Source organism: Corvus moneduloides, chromosome 2, assembly GCF_009650955.1.
Source record: "Corvus moneduloides isolate bCorMon1 chromosome 2, bCorMon1.pri, whole genome shotgun sequence".
Taxonomy (NCBI): domain Eukaryota; kingdom Metazoa; phylum Chordata; class Aves; order Passeriformes; family Corvidae; genus Corvus; species Corvus moneduloides.
In genome coordinates, this window is record NC_045477.1 from 75,449,407 (window position 1) to 75,466,708 (window position 17,302).

The following is a 17,302-nucleotide window of genomic DNA, read 5'->3' on the forward strand; positions in this document are numbered from 1 at the left end:
AAATTTCCGCATCAGGCAATTTTAGACCTACCTCCAAACCCAAAGGCTATATTATCTAATGGTCAAGAGTTTCTTATCAATTCTGTGTAATATACTTGTTATCAAATTAGAGAAAATACCACTCTGCCTGGCTGTTCTGCTTACTAGTATTTTAAATGTACATCTAGGTAATTAATGAAAGTTTGGGATTTTTTTCTCTTAGGAAACAGGAAATCAGAAGTCTAATGTTGTTTCAAAGTTGTAACGGTTAAAAAACACTAGTGATATAATGGTTTTTTTTGTACTGGTATAGTTGTTTATTTGTTGGTTTGTTATTTTTTGGGTTTTTTTCTGTAGTAATGTAATCTGGAGTGGTGAATCATTGTGGAATGGAATAAAATTGAATTCAGCTTCTGAGTCTGCTAAAGCCAGTAGTGCCTGTGTTTTAAACATGCTCATTCGGAGCAGACGCTCCAGAAAGGGAGGTTTTAATCTAATACATATCCCTATAACACCACTGTGTGATTTTATGTTTGTCTGTTTCCAAATTGAAAGGGCTATATGGATACCAGTGGAAAACAAGATTCTTCACTGAGCTGTCACACATTCAGAGTTTAAGCAGAGGTAATTCAAGTACAAGCTTGAATCTAGCACTTGTGTAACTCATAGTTATGTCTTTGGGTTTTTTTAGGTTTAAGCTGTGGTCTGTGTGGTGGGTTGACCTTGGAGGGATGCCAGACCTTCACCCAGCCCCTCACACCCACTCAGCTGTTCTCTTACTCCCCCTCCTCAACAGGATAGGCAGAGAAAATAAGATGAAAAAGCTCATGAATCAAGATAAAGACAGAGCTTGTGTGGTGCAGGAGGATGGGGAATGGGGGTTGCAGTCAGTCCATAACAGCTCCTCTTTGATGCTCTCTCCTCATCCTGAAATTGGGAAGTGCAGTAACTGCACCAAGCTGTAATTAATTCTTTTTCATTAAACAATGTCAGTATCATGGCCTTGGCCCAAAATGCCTTTTTTTTTTCTGCCTCCAGGTAGTTATATTAAATCTACATCATTTTATATTAATTTTCAGCATCTCTGTGGGTACATAGAAATGATTGCCACTTTTCCATCATATCATTGCAGTTTTCATTAAAAAAAAAAAAGTAATTTAAATAAAATATGTGAAATAAGATAGGTATAGTCTCCATAAGGTTTGGACATGTTTATATGAGTTTAATTAAATCACTTCTAATAATTACTTCTCATCAAAGCTTCTTTAACAACAAATTTCAACTTTTAAATTCAATGAAAGAAATAAGAGTTTTTTGAGCTAAATGCAGTCACCTTGAAAACAGAAAGCAGATATGCTCCAAGATTGGCCTTACTTTTCCAGCTAGAACTACTCAGGGCAAGACTGTCAACATCAATTAAACATTTCTAGGGTAAGGAATAGATCTGGTTAACCTTAATGTGTTCACAATCTGATTTATTTTGTCGACTGTATCACAGACTATTCAAGGAGCTGTTAGTATAGAAGAAAACAAGTAGGATTTACACATAACTTTCAGCAGGAACAATTTTCATAGTTATATAAGGAATACTCTTTCTGCTAAATGCTTCAGATTTTCTGTTGCATTTCCATATAAAAGTATTGCTTATTTTCACTTCTTGTAGTCAATACTTTTATTATTATTACTAAAAAAATATTTTTATACAGAACAGGAATTTTTTATGTGCATGTCAACAATAATTGCATCGCTTATTTTTTGGATCATTTACTTTTTTATCTTTATTTTTTGTCTCTTTTGTGGCTTCTGGAAGTAGTTTTCTGAACATGCAGTGTTAGCAGTACAAAGCAATACCTATCTTTCAAACCAGACACAGCTTTCACCGATAAGGGACAGATCAAGATCGAATCTTAACAGCTCAGCCAAAGCTGAAAACATGGACATAACTTGAGTTCAGCAGGCTTTGGATCAGGCTCAAATACCCATGCTTTTCTGTCTTCATTTTCCTCAGGCAAGCAAGTCCTTGCTTGCAGGAAACCCATCTGGTTCTGTGGTATAGGAGATGGCTGCAGGAGGTCAAGATGTGAGGAGCCCGGGCTGGTGCAGAAATGTCTTCTGATCCCCAGGAAGCCCCAGGGCAGCACAGCACAGCTCTACCAGTCTCTCATGCGAAGAAGTTAAAGCAGCTCAGGGCAGTAGCTGAGCAGTGGTTAGAAAGAAGTACAATTGAATCTTCCCTATATCTCATGGATCAGAAAAGGAGATGCTCTTTTAGAGTATGTGCAGGAGAAAGACTGTGCTGGATGTTATTTTAATGTACTTATGTCAAAATTGTATTTGTACATTTTGCAGATTTTTCTGAAATGAATTATTTTTATATTTTTTTAATGTGGACTTCTCTAACATTGACAAATCTGAGCAATTTGTACCATTATTAAGGAGTTTATCAATAGCAAAGGTATTAATATAACAGCAATCCGACAGCAAATATTTTTATTGTGATATAGTAACTGAATGCACTACTGAATTGTCAAAAAAAAAAAAAATACAGATCTTGCTGTTTAAGAGTCTTGTTAATAACTCAGAACAGGTTCAACCGGAGGTCAGTAAAGCTTTGAAGAGAACTTTACTACTGGTTTTGGGCAATTTCTGTGTTTTATACATGTATTTTGAAATGACAGAAAGTAGAGAAAATACCAAAGCACTTAAATTAAACAGGAAGTAGGTACCTAAATCTAAAATCTTAATGCCTACTCATCTATCACTGAAGTGAAAGGAGTTTATACTACAGAAGACTTTACAGATAGTATTACTAAACATTTCCAAGTTAGAAATCCTGAACATCATAGCCTCTGCCCAATTGTTCCTGAAACCCCAGTTTAAGAAACAATATGACACACAAAATGTAGTTGAGCCACCTGTATACTTCTACAATGCTTTTGGTGAAAGACTGTGAAATGCCTTTAAACAAACCTGACAGGTTGGAGTATCTTTTTGTACAACAAAAATCTGTGCTTCAGTTTCCCTACATGCATGAAGGATTGCAAATGTACATTTCTCATCCTCATGACAGTCACTTAAGCACTAAATTGGAGGCTGTCAGTTAGGTAAAAGGAAGGGTAGTAACACTCTCACAGAAATATAGAATGGTTTGTATTGGAAGGGACCTTAAAGATCATCCAGTTCCAACCCTCCTGCCAATGTCAAATGTCATGACTACCATAATCCATATGTATTTTATCTTTGTTCAGTCATCTGAATGCAAATTCAGGTTATTGTACATATTCAGAATTTTACTTTAAATTTAGATGGCTTTTTTCTGAAATATGTGTTATGTAATTTTAGCCAGAGTGAAGAAAATGAGAAAGCTTTCTCATTTAGCTTCCTTTTGCTCTAATCTGTTTTCAAATTTAACATCAACACTGATCAAAAAGGAAGTTTTACTAGTAACTTTGCTGAGGATTCCAGAACTTTAAATATAGCTGCTTACAAAACTTATAATGTTTAAAAGATTAATTTATACATATCATGGAATACATGCTAATTCAATGTTACATTATACGTTTATGTAAAATTTAGACTTGTAAGTTAACTGTATTATCATACAAAATCCATAGCAATTCCTAATGTCTATGGTAAAACTATTGCAAATGTCATTATTGTGCCTGCACATGTAAAACTGTAATAAATAGATTCTTTCCATAACTAAAATACAGTTTTTACTTCTGAACCAGAACCAGCATTCCAGTGAATCCTGGGGCAAAAAATGCATCACTTTTCATCAGTTAATAAGGTGGGACATGTGGTAAATTTTTTGTATATTCCACAGAATAAGAAAGACACTTACTTTTAATATGGGCATCTGTGTCTTAGGACAGATAACTTTGGTGATACTGACAGTTGTTCTGTAGGCTAGAATCATTCAGAAAATCGTAAGCATGCATTTGACAGCAAATGCTTATATAAAATGATTTAAATAAGATGACAAAACCCATTTAGCAATACTAATGTCTCTGAAATAATGGAACAACTGTTTCTAAATTATATAATTCAAGAGACAGATTGTCTCTGTACAGGCAGAACAACATGTAAAGCATGTGATGAACCAGAATACATCAATACAAGCAGGTAAGATCCTAGCATATATTCCCATATTCTGTGGGAAGATATTTGTTCTGACTGCATTGGGAACCACATTGAATAGAATATCCTGTTACAGAGGTTGTGAATATAGGAAGGATGAAGCATACAGACAGAGAGGAAGCAGCAGATGTAGTTCATAATTTATACCCATTTTAGCTAGTTTTTAAATGTTGATGAAAAGATAATATTGTTTGAAGAACATATTGTCATTAAAACAGATAAGTATAATCAATGAAGAGACTAAAACTCAACCCATCCAAAAAAATTCAGCTGATTCAAAAGACTTGTAATACTAAGCTTAAATTCAAGCCATTCAAGCCACTGACCAGAGAAATAGTTTAAAGGTGAACTGGTCATTCTTGCTTCACCCCAATTCTTTCCTGCTTTCTCCACAACAGCCTGGAGGACATACTGATCTTCAGTCTAAACAATCCCAAGTCATTGCATCTTTCTTTCTGGACCAGTTCTTTAGGTTTTTTGCAATTATTCTTTGTCTTTCCTGAAGAACTGTGTACATTTTGTGAGCTTTATCATAAAAAATTCACAGCAGTGGGATTCTCCACACTTGTTGCTGAGCTTGTTTTATGGGCAGAAGAGAAGTTGAAATCCTTTGTACCAGGGAAAGAGGAAGTCTGTGCAGTGAAGATGTGCAACCTTGAGAGCTGTCAAAGGCTACCTTACGGTCAGGGGATAATGAGACAATTCAGGCAAGAGAGGCTAGAGGGAAGTATCACGTTAAGGCAAGCACCTACATTTGATCAGCAGACTAGTCTCTGGGCTCCAAGGGCTCTCTTACCTAGCTCTTCACTGACCTTGATGGACGGTTAGACAACTACATTTAGACACTTAAATTAGTGTCCCTCTAGTCTAACGCTGCATTAATTTTCATTGATTATAAAAAAAGTTTTAAAAAATTTAATAATAATTAAACCATGTGGAACTAGAGAAGAGAAACAGATGAAGGAGAAACATCCTCCTAAAATTATTTTTTAGAATACTCTGTGATCATGAATGCATTAAGAGTTTTCCATAGTTCTACAATTTTTAAATTACAGAAAATTTAAGAACAAAACATACATGCTGCATCTGAATATTCAACATACATGTTATTGTAGAGAGTTATTGCAGTATTTCCCTTGTTAGTAGCATCGATCCCAAGTGAATTTACCAGGAATACCACTCTGCATGTGTGACTCTTTGTGTGTATATAGTGGGAGTGTGTGTCCATAGAATGGAATATCATACATGTTTTTTTCAAAGTTTTAAGTCATATCCACCGTCACTATGTTGCAACATATTCAGAACTGAATGTATTTGGAAATTCCTCCAGATTAAAAAATAAATATTTCATTTGTAAACTGACACACTTGTACAGAATCAAAAAAGTTAAGACTGGAGTTTTTTTGGTCAAAGTTTTTATTGTGAGTAATAGATATATCTAGTGCTTGTATAAAGAGGTTTTTTTTACAAATATTTTATAGGCCTATTATTGTTGATGTCTATTGCCCTTATTCTGACTTTCAAGTAATATGATTTGGATAGAAAGATAAAATAAATACACCTTATTACGATTTTTTCTTTTGTATTAAAAAAAAGATTTTGTTTCTATAAGTGGAAGAAAGATCTGGGAATTTTGATAGATATGAGAAAAGCAAAAACAATGAAAGATTTTAAGCTGAATGCATATAGATCAAATAACATTGCATAATACTGTAAAACATCTCAAACTGCTTTTCAAAGTTACACATGTGCTGCCTACTGAAGCATACACAGTGCTCTGACATAAGGTGTGAACATCCCTGTGTTGAGCACTGCAGCCCACCTTCAGCCACCGAAGCATTAGTAACTTTGTGGTTATTGGCTCACAAATCCTAGGTTTTGATGTGTGTTTTCACTTAGAGGAGAATTGCAGATAATTTAATAGAAATGTATAAAGCTTCATGTATCAATTACTATGTGATGATTTGCCCATGGATCAGGCATGCCTTTAAGAGCATGTACATCCATTTGGTGTAGTTTGTTCCTTTCAGCTTTTGGCTCCCTTTTCCTCACCTGCCCTTTGCCAGGGAACTGTTCTGAAAAGTCAGAAATGTACTCCTGCACTTTTCCTCTCTGTGTGGCCTTGCCTTATTTCTGTGTGTGATTTTGCTTCTTAATCTTGCCTGAATTAGTCAAAACAATTATAAATTTGTAAGTATAAATGTATTATTTGCCTGTTAGGAAAATGTGATAGATTATATATTCACTGCAAAGGTAGTTTCAATAACAATATGTGAAAAGGAGAAAACAGTACAGCATTTCTAATAAATATATATGTTCTAATAATTTACTATTTATGTGCTCCTGGTACGGCAAATTCATTTAAATATATGCTCCTAGGCTCCAGGTCTTTTTAGTAGCATGGCTATTATTTAACCTGTTTCTGCCCCACAGGTTTTTTTTCCTTGTCATTGATTTTTTTTTTCCAACAGAAATGTCTGTTTTCTATTTTCTATTTTTTATAACGCTTAAATTAAAATCAAATATTGCCTATTATACAGCTACATGAAATGCAGTGATGTAGCATATAAAGAGACAGAAGATAAATTTGGATATACTTATAATATATATCTATAAAACTTGGAGATATGTATATTTTTATTCATACATACATACATATATATAAATATATTTGTGTGTGCGTGTGAGTGTATAGAAATATATATATATGTTCCTTCCCTGCAAAGATGTAGTCAGCTTTGGATGAAGATATGAAGACACTTAAAGTTTTAATACAAAGTATTGGGTGTCATTACCCTTAATAGTCTCATGACTTAAGACAGGCTCAATATAGTTGAGCTTTATACATCTAGCCAGCTTTAACTGTTTAACTCAGATTATAATACTGAAGCAATATATGCTGTAGTGCGTTCTCAAAAGGTATTTTGCCAGAATTTATTCTTCAAAAGTTGTAATGTATTATACTCAATATTTAAAGTTTTGGTTCAGCACATGAAGTACTATAAAGAAAAACAAACACCCTGTAATATGAAATATCAGTCATCCAAAATGCCTTGTATTTGAAGAGGCATCTCACAAAATCACAGTCTTAATTCTTTGTTTGCCAGGCCATTGGGCAGTCATTCAAATTGGATGTTAAATATTTGTTTAGAATTATTTTCAACTCTGTGTACATACTTAAGAATAATTACACTTGATCAAAAATCTCTACAGAATTAAGCCAAGCTAACACTTGTATTTTGATAACTTATTTTCTTCTATTTGCATTAAAAGGATGAGAGGCAAATGCAGACTTACCAGAGATACTCACATACAGTGTTGTTTAGAAACACAGTAAATGGAAATTGCTTAAGTAACTGGTAAAAATTATAGATAGTTAGTATGGAAATTAATTTGATCAGGTAATAACGAAACCAATGACTTAATCAGAGGTATGAAAAGAATTACATGAGGGAAATAATTAAATTGAAGTGACCATAAAATCATAGAAAGCCTTTTTACCTCCCAGCAATACACCATCAGTAATTCTCCTCCAAACCACATAAATACTATATTTATAGACTGTCAGTACAATTCTTTTAGTCAGGAAAGAATTTCAACAAATGAGACCCAAGGGACCTGCACTGAATTGCCTTTGCAAGACATTTCCTCTGAACCTGGAAACGTCCTGACAGCTCTTTGTGAGGATTCTGTCTCATACAGCTTTAGGGATCTATGATAGAGGTGTCTACATCACCTGGTCACCCATTATAATCGGTAGAGAAAAACTTTTTTTTAGAGCAGATTTATTTGATTTACTTTAAGTATCTACACTGTGAAGAGACAATTTATCTTTCTCTCAGCCACAAAAAAAGACCCTGGGATGAATCCCATTTTACATGTCTTTCTTTTGAAAATTGTAAAATGAAGATGCAGTCCTGCCTTTCTCCTCTGAAGAATAATGAGTTTTAAATCTGTGAATTGCACTGGGTTTATAGATAAATATGAAACTCTGGATGTTGAAATAGAATTGATAGATCCAATTTTCAACCAATAATTCTGATATATCAACCCACTAATGAGTGACAAATGACACAATGACTTACATAGATCAAAGGACAGATAGAAATGCCAGATTTTTAGGAGCATAAATAAAAGGAACCTGAAACTCAGTCTCAAAAATAAGTGTGTCCTGAGGTCAGATCTGTTCTTGTTCTTCTAAAAATAAATTTAAAATAAATATACAAGATTAAGACTTGTGGTTTCAATGTCATGATACTGTTGCAGATGACACACCATTTGCAAAAATGCGTAAGAAACCCCAAGATTTTACAAGTATATCATGGGGTCAGAAAAAAATAAGACTGGAAGCATAAAAAAGCAAGCTTGAACAGCAATACTGCTACTTTTTAAAAAATATTATTTCCATTTTGAATTTGCAGTGTCAGCAACATGCAATATATGATACAACTTTAACCTAGAACTGTTGACTTATGTTTGAGGTATTAAAACACAGTTTTGAAGTTCTTCACATCTTGAAATATAATTTTGTCTATTCCATTTTTTTCAAGTCATGTCAATATAGGCTTTATGTTTACTATCAGAATATCATGTTCTTTCTTCCTTCCTTCATTTTATGTATTTTCACCAAAAGACTACAAGCATGAATATTTTTACTTTGTAAAAGGTACTGGAATTTAGTCTCTGTATTGCTACTAGGAGACAAAAAGTTTATTTGAGCACTGTATTTCTCCCCATGGTTTATAACATGGATGGATTTATGTGTAAAAACAAATACAGTATTGCATAACCCAAGTTACAAGAAGCTTCTTTCTTCTGAGAAATAAGTCACAGTGCTCTTTCATTGAAATTTATATTCCCTGCAAACCACCAATATTTCTAGGAAGCAAAATAAATAAATATGCTGGAATTCTGCAGTTTACCCTGCTAAGGGATCATGTCCAAGACGACATTTACTACTTGTTGTGAAACATATGTTAGGAATAGTAAAGTTCTCAAGATCACAGAATCATAGAATAGTTTGGGGTAGAAGGGACTTCAACGAATATCTAGTCCAACCTTCCTGTGATAAGCAGGGACATCTTCAACTAGATTAGGTTGCTCAGAGTCACATCCAAACTGACTTTGAATCTTTCTTGGGATGGGACGTTCTTTTTGTGTTCCACCACCCTCGTAAAAAAATTCTTCCACATACCTAGCCTAAATCTACCCTCTTTTAATTAAAACCCATTACCCCTTGTTGTTTCTCAACAGGTCCTACTAAGAGGTTTTTCCCCACATTTCTTACAAGTTCCCTTTATGTACTGCAAGGCCACAATGAGGTCTTCCTGGAGTCAACCTTGGCTGATCAACCCAAACCATCGCAGACTTTCCTCATAGGAGTGGTGCTCCAGCCCTCTGATCATTGCTGTTGCTCTCCTCTGGACTCACTCCAACAGGTCCACCTCTTTCCTGTGCTGAGGAACCCAGAGCTGGATCCAGTACAGGTGGTGTCTCAAAAGATGAGAGTAGAGGAGGAGAATCACCTCCATCAACCTGCTGGCCATGGGTTCTCTCAGCTTTCTGACCAATTTCCATTTACCAGCCTCCTCAAGTCCTTCTCAGCAGGGCTGTTCCTAGCCTCTTCAACCCCAAGCTTGTATTGAAACTGCGGGTTGTTCTGACTGAAATGCAGCACCTTGCATCCTGTGATTCACCTGAGCCCACTTGTACCCTCTAGAATGGCATCCTCTCCTTCAGGTGTGTCATCTGAACCACTAAACTTGATGTCATCTGCAAACTGGCTGAGGGTACACTTGATCCCACTGTCTGTGTCAATGATGAAGACATTGAACAATACTGATCCAGCTATGGACCCCTGAGGGTACACTTGATCCCACTGTCTGTGTCAATGATGAAGACATTGAACAATACTGATCCAGCTATGGACCCCTGAGGGACACCACCTGTCACTGATCTGCATCTGAACATTGAGCCATTGACCACTACCTTCTGGATCCAACCAACTCCTCATCCACCAAAGAGTCGACTCATGAAATCCATCTCTCTCCAATTTTAGAGGGAAGGATGTTGTGGGGGACCATGTCAAAGGCCTGACAGAAGTCGAGATAGATGGCATCCATAGCACTTCCCTTGTCCACTGATGTAGTCATTCCATCATAAGCCACTGGTTCAGTCAAGCAGCACTCGCCCTTTGTGAAGCCATGCTGCCTGTTTCAAATCACTTCCCTGTCCATTTACCTTAGCATAGCTTCTAAGAGGGTCTGTTCCATGATCTTCTCTTTTCTACCACTTTTAAAAACAGGTGCATTGTTTCCCTTTTTCCAATTAGCAGGAACCTCACCTGACTGCCACAACTTTTTAAAGTATGATGGAGAGTGGCTTGGCAACTACATCAGCTAATTCCCTCAGGACTCTGGGATGCATCTCATCAGGTACCATAGACTTATGTATGGACAGGTCCCACAGGTGGTCACAAACCTGAGCTTCTCTATTGTCTGCATGCCTATTTTATTTTTTACTGAACAACGAGTTCTTTTCCAGATGATGCCAGTTCTATAAAGATTGGTGTCTTGTGGTGCCAGGAACTGGAGTGAGTGTAGGTGTGTGAACGAATGTGTGAGCACTAGTGAATATCAGTCTGCTCTTGACAGTGAGCAGGTGAAGTGGCTTATTGAGAGTGAAAAACAGGGAGAGAAAGAGCCTTGTTTGTCCACTGGCCTCTATGTTGATCAAATTATTTTGAAATGTTTAATCCCAAAAAAATGGGTTGCTTATTCACCACATACAGAAACAAAAGGTTTAAAATCTTTTTGAGGCATAATGGAAAGTGGATTTTCATATGTGACCTGAAGAACAGAGATGGGGACTGCATTATGAATGTTTTTTCTTTAAAAAAGCAGCAGAGAGAAAACAGTGGGTGGAAATGTATAGATGTACACATGAATATTTGTGCATATTTTACACATTTTATGCACACACAATTTCTTTAAATGCACTGTTCACTCATTTTCATTCAGAGGAAAGGTTTTACAACAGCACTTGCTTTGAAGGAGAAAGACACCTATCTATTTGATACACTAAATTATTTCTAAGCTGAAGATGTGACATGTTATTAAACTTTATCTTCTTAACAATATTGCTGTTCTGCAATCATTACGACGAAATTATAATGTGGAACAATACACAGAGAACATCTGTAAAAAAAAGATGCATTTTAAATGGTTTTGTGAATACATGCCCTGTGGTTAGACATGACTGTAGAATTGTGTTTGGATGAAACCTGAGGTGACAGTTAAGGGAGCACACTAATTTAATAACAGTTGATGAATTAAGAAACTGTATTACTTTTTAAAATCACTTAGGAAGTCTCCTTTCAAGCCCCTTGGTAGTCTGGTTGATTCTTCTGGACAGCATGTCAAAAAGATTTGGAAACACATAGTCTTTACAAACCACCGTGTCTGGTTTAGCTTCTTTTTCACTTTCTAAAGAAACTTACATCAAAGCTTTATATTTCCATTCCAATAAATATGGTCTGTACAAGGGGTTTTTTTTGGGGACAAAATAATGCTGATTATCACAAAATTTATCCTAAGCTGAATACATAACCTGCAGCATCCATCACTTTAAAATATATTTCCTTTAAAAGGAGAAGAATATGTTAATGAGACAAAGTCTTAATGGTGATAAACCACTTCTTTATGTTTTTATGCAACAGAAACCAAACCATTTACATAAATGTAAATTTCCAGGAAAACTTTTAATATGATGACACAAGTATCTAATGATTACAGTCAAATACCACAAACTTTATAAACTCAGTGTCAGAAAAATGAGTATGGAACAATTTGAGCTTGACAGTTGTGGTTTCTAAAATTTCTCTTTTAAAAACAGTCAAGGAATAACTATGACTGAAGTAAAAAAAGAACTTACATACCCAAAGGATAAGTCCCAGTAGTCAAAAAGATGTCAAATAAAGACATTTCAGTTACTTTTTCTAATGGATTTAGACCTTTTCGTATTTACCCTTGATATTTCCATTTCCATAATAGATTATTTCAATGAATTCTTTATGAATCACAAATTAACATGATGCCTGATCTGAAAAGAAATTAGTGTGTGCTCCTCTGAGTAGAGGTGGAAAGGCAATGTCATCGTATATAAAAAGACAACTTCTGAAGCAGATATGTTTCTGCAGAAGAGATGGTAATTATAGTAGAAACATGTTTTTATGTAGAGGTACACATTTCTAAGCAGCACAGGTTCTAGCTCCAACATCTTGTTTGTCAGTATCTGAACCTTATTAAAACCCTACAGCTAGCACTGAACAAGTTGTTTAACAATTCCATGAAAATACAATGTTAAATGGAATAAGAAACACATCCCAATTAATTTTATCTCATGCTTTTGGAAGTGACTCAAAGAGTCAACAATGTCCTGAAATGTCCAAATGTCCAGTGTCCAAAAGTCTGCTGAATTTTCTCCTTCTGCAGTAGTGATAAAAATGTATTACTTCTGAAGACCATGAAGCTACAGTTTTTTAATGGAAACTGCACAGCTGACATGGCTCTGGGAGACTGAGTTAAATTCTTGTTATTAGGACTCTGAATTCAAACCTCACAATGGGATTTTTTCCATGAGCCAGAGAAAATGTCATGCACTGTTAGATCCCACAATAACCTAACAAGAATGACAGTTAAGATATAAATTAAAAGGAAATCTCTCTGGAGACATTTAGAAAAATGAATGAATTTTGCATTTGCAGCTTTGGTCATTTAAGTAAGTTTTATCAAAGGACCTTGGAAAATAAAGAAGAACCCAATATAAGTTTATAGCTGCTTTTTTTCTTGTGCTATTCAGCTCTGCAAGTCAAAAGGGACAAGCACCAAAGATAAATACCATTTTTTTATTTCTCACTACCATGTTCACGTGGACATAACCGCTATACAGAGGTGAAGGTAAACATAAGATAGATTTATCCTATCTTTTCAGGGACTATTTTATTCCATGTATTTTAAAAAGCCCATTTTACATGAAGTCAATCTTTGATAAAATATTTATTTGCGGGCTATCCAGTCTCTACAATGCCTTTGGCAGTATGAATATGACTAGTTTTAGTGCAAAATATTAATAATTATGGAAATTTATTAAATTTACTACTTAAACTCTCAATTAATAGTTCAGAAATTGCAAATCTTTAATACTTTCTTTATTATAAAAAATTATCTGCCCTGGTCCTGCACTTTCTCCAGGTCTGTACCTTATTAAATGTTTAACTTGTGTTAAAACTGTTTAGAAGTTTAAATTTTCAGAACAGAGGTCCCTAAGGTAATATTTTTTCTTTCTTGTGTTTTAACACTTGCACAGCTTCCACTTAGAAAGATTACCTATCTTTCCACTATACTCCATCCCACATATAGAGAAAGAAGTAGCTCTTCATTTGAATAACACAAAGGCAAGTCTTGTTTGGAAAATACAGTTCTAGGAGCAAATCTAGACAAACAGAACTATAGGGAAATACAGATGTTTTATTTCTTAAAAACTAACCTTGATAATTTAAAAAGCAGGATGTGTAATAGGGAAAATATTCTTGCTCTGGAAAAAAATTGGAAACCATTAATTTCTGATTCACAAAGAAATACCACCATAGAAAACCCACTCTTTAAACTAAATTAAATAATTAATGAAAATGCAAAAAAAAAAAGCTGTATGCCTTATGAACTAATTTTCTTTCAGGAAGAATATTGTAAATTGTGCTTTTTGAATTAAAATGGTGCAGAATATGATGTGTTTGATCTTCATTCACTTTTGCTGATGAGCAGTTGTTAAAGGTATAATATAAAATCAGTCTGTCTAAATATTGTCTCAGTGCTTAAACCTTATCCTTTTTTTCTGCCTTATATGTATTGCTCAATTCTATTGATGCCATACCTGTCTGTCTACTTCACCAGAAGGTTTTGTGAAAGTGACAACTCACATTTTTTTATAGGTAAAAAGAAGCACATCATAAGCACAGAGCTGAGAATTTATTGTTATTTCAATTAATATTTTGAGCTGTCCAAATCAACTAAAGGATTTCAACAGAAAATCCTTGCTAATAACGTAGGTTTATTTTCAAACCAAGTAGAGGTCTCAGCATCAGTAGTTTGAAGGGACCATAGCTGTCTGCATCTAGTGAGGGTCCATTGGACACTGTAATTATTTTTTGTAGTGCTGGGATTTCCTCTTCGATAATACACCTAATATGCACTACAAAAGGAAATATTTGATATGCCACATTTCTTTCATGCAAACAATTCAAACCTTTTACCAAAGATGGAATTGCTTATTGAACTTCCTGAATTTGAAGCTTAACCTGTTGATGGGCCAGCCAAGTTGTATATTCCAATGCATATTTAATGGGAATGACAAACACATGTAAGGGCTGCTGAAGTAGAAAAACAGATGCTTCACTACACCCAGAGCTTAACAAAGATTAGTAGGCAAAAGGGTAGAAAAACACACAGACCTCTGCTGTAGATATATGTTAGCAGCGCACCTTTTCTTTTCCTCTCAAACTTTTGTTCCTGTTTTGCTGGCAGAAACAGGAAAAATATTCTCTTAAGGAAAAGTCTCACAGGTAAAGCTGAAGACTCGGTCAGAGGATGATGGTTAAATAGAAGAGAAGAAATAATTATGTAACATTAATATATTACACAGCTTTCTCTTGCTCCACAGGAGTTCATCTTAAAAAAAAAAATATACTTATTCCTGCACATCAAGGAAAATTAAGTGGTTTTTATGACTTAGATACCTAGAAAGAAGAAAAGAAAATTAAAAATTGAAGAGCAAAAAATCAAACCCATTAAAACCTGAGGAAATAGGACAAGATCTTACACAGAGGATGACTTTATATTTTCCTAAATAGATTAATAACAAAAAAAAGATATTTCTCAGTAGTTACCATCTCATGTCTCTAAACTAGTTAGAAGAGAATTACAGTAAGAGATTTTGATCCACCATTAGAAGCTGTTCCAAGCTGTGGTAATAAGTTCCTTAGCTCTTTCATCTACCATGTGAACATTAAATACATGGTGCAATTTATCTTCTTCACAATCTCCTTTAGTAAGTTGGAGTAATCATCAACAACAAATCCAAAAGCAGCTCTCACAGAGGCTTGCAGGGCTGGCAGTCAGTTGGTAGAAGAGATTCTAGCTAGAAAAGCATTTTAAGAGTCTGGCACACAAACCTAGCAACTTGTGTTCTTATACTAGGTTAATGAGCACTGATAATCTTAGTATGTTACACAAATAAGCTGTTGTATTTTACACACATTAGGTCGAATAAAAAAGTGAACTTCAAATTTGCTAAGGATTGTATGAAAACAGGAAGTAAAACAGCAAAATATTTATTAAAAGTTGCTCATAAATATGTTCAGCTTTAAGGAATGAAAAAGCATATCATTCCTAAAGCAAAACATTCCACTTAATTTTGCCTAACCAAATTTATTCTGTAACGGATATTGAAACTCGTATCAGAACATGCATAATAATCTGCTATCTTGCAATATAAATTTCTCATTCTCTTATAACTTCTATGTAACCAGGCCTTCCAGCAATCAAGCTAGATGGAAAATTTTAAAGATATAGTGGAAGGTGTTGAATAAACTTTTTCAAGGGGAAAACGATAAAATCACAGGCTTACCTCTTAAAATTTCTATAGGGTTCTAGGAAAGATTAGAAGTCAGTAATGTCAAAACATAACACTCGGACAAACTGAAATATTTAATTATTGACAACTGTGTTCGACTGAAAAAGTAAGTGTTAGTTTTGGAAAAAAAGTCTTCCTGGGTGAAATACTGAGGGTTTTGATTGCATATTTTTTCCATCAAGCTGTACTTTGATGGAAAATCCCCAGTCACCTTAAGATGTAATTCTTTTTCTTCCCCTCCTCATATAAATATTTCTTTGCTTGTTTGCATTGTGATATTTTTACCCCAAAATAGAAAGGAACCAAAATAATTAGTTATACACTAGTCAGTTTATTAGGACCTTACGTGTCTGTGTTGTTTTAAAAGCCCACTATGGAGACCATTGCCCAGTGGTGAAAAACAAACACTTAGACAGTTGCTACCTAAAACACCACAACATAAATTTATCCAGGCTACAAAATTTTACATACATGAAAAAAAGAAAGTGGGAAAAAAGTAAAAAAGAAAATAAAGAAGAGATGATAAAGAGAAATATATGATAGGTTATGCAGAGAACGATGGATAAATACTTGAAATATTTTAATGATTTTTTGTTATCCTTTTTTTTTATTAAGGACCTTTTATTTTTGTGTTTTCTTGTGGGGCTTTTTACAGTTTGTTTGTTTTTGTTTTTGTTTTTAGTTAAAACACCATTTATGTTTTTCAGTTCTCTCTTGGATCTACCTTTTAGAAATGAGACTGAGGATTCACTGTAGTACCAAGAGAATACAACTGTGTATTAAACCAACAATTTTCCGTAGACTTTTTGGGTATTTCTTGTCTGAAAAAGCATTTTATGTAGGAATAAAATGTTCACATTTTTGTGGCAGTGTATTTTCATATTTAGGTAGAAAACAACCACATTTTTAATTTATGTCCATTGTCAAAGAATTACATGATTTGTGTCTAATCTTCTGCTTTTAAATTGCAGGAATAAGAATCATTTTTGTGTCTATTTCTAAAATCTTTTGAACTCTTATGTTTGTGTTTAATCTCCAGCTGCAATTTTTCCATTGAATTTGTATGGATGACTATCTGTGATTATTGCAATCCTTCATTTCCTCCACAGGTGGGTAAATAATTGGTCTGGTAACAACACATCCATGTTTGTACTACCTTTCAGAGGTTTAATTTACAAGATTAATAAATAACAGACCTATCAAAAGAGTACAAATTATAGGCTTTTCTATTAAATAAGACTCTATTAGCAAAAATTTAGGAAACCACTCCCAGATATAGGTCTAGATAGGTATGAGAAATTTGGTTTCCACAAACATATACAAGTATGTTATATGTATACAGGTACATATTATGAACTAACTAACAGCCATTCTAAGACAAATCAAAGATCAATTTAGTATCCAGTCTTCAAAAATAGCTAAATTATATACCTAAAGACTATAAGAAACATGGAAATATAGTTGTGTAGATTTTTGCTCTAAATCTGTATGGAAG